Source organism: Penaeus monodon, chromosome 21 (genome assembly GCF_015228065.2).
Source record: "Penaeus monodon isolate SGIC_2016 chromosome 21, NSTDA_Pmon_1, whole genome shotgun sequence".
Lineage (NCBI taxonomy): Eukaryota > Metazoa > Arthropoda > Malacostraca > Decapoda > Penaeidae > Penaeus > Penaeus monodon.
Genome location: NC_051406.1, coordinates 2,700,951 through 2,701,877, shown reverse-complemented (window position 1 = coordinate 2,701,877; position 927 = coordinate 2,700,951).

Sequence of the window (927 nt, the reverse complement as noted above, 5' to 3'; positions counted from 1 at the left end):
AGAAGGAAAAACAAGGGGATAAGGCAAAACATTATGAACCGCCACCATTTGATAAACCCCCGACCAAAGAACCATTTGTCCATTACCTCAATTACTCTTTATCCGTTCCCTCACCCCCCCCCCTCCATGATCACCATCGCCATCCAGGAAAGCGATCGATCTCACTAACCACGCCATCTTAGCCAAATACTTGACTTCTCCGTGACTTCTCGAGGACGGGATACGGAAATTCTCCTTCGTCGACGTCCGCACTCGCAGAAGTCGAGGAAGTACCTAAATTTCAGACGAAGTTGGAGTTTCTTGCAGTATCCCCAAAAAGGAACTTCATTCAGTTCGTCGTTATTAACTGTTAATGGAAAATGGGATGTTCTTCTTTGAGAAAGAAAAAAAGTAAATGGAACGATAACCATGAATGAGATAGGAAATAAATACAAGAAGGAACATATTTGAGAAAGAAAATAAATGTATGAATGACTATTTCCTGAGAAAGAAAATAAATACAAGAAAAAGAAAAATGAAAAAGAAAATAAATACAAGAAAAAAAGCATTTTTGAGAAAGAAAAAAAAATCGAAAAAAAAAATTATTTTGAGAAAGAAAATAAATGCAAAGATAACAGAATAACATTGCATAGGGAGTCTTAATATAAATAAATTCCAGGTACCGCATGGAAGTAGGATTCAAGATCATCAAATTAATCAACTAAAAAAAAAAAAAAAACACTGAAGATAGATGATGGGGAATTTTTGAAAAATCTGAAAGGAGCGTTTAACGATGAAGATCTGAAATGCTAGAACACCAGAACAAATGTTCTAAGAGAGAGAGCGGGGGGGGGGGGGGTAATAATACGTTGTCCGACATGAAAACATTTTGTGCAAGTCTTAAATCCGCATTGTAGGCCTGTCAGTATTCCCAAATTATGAAACGAT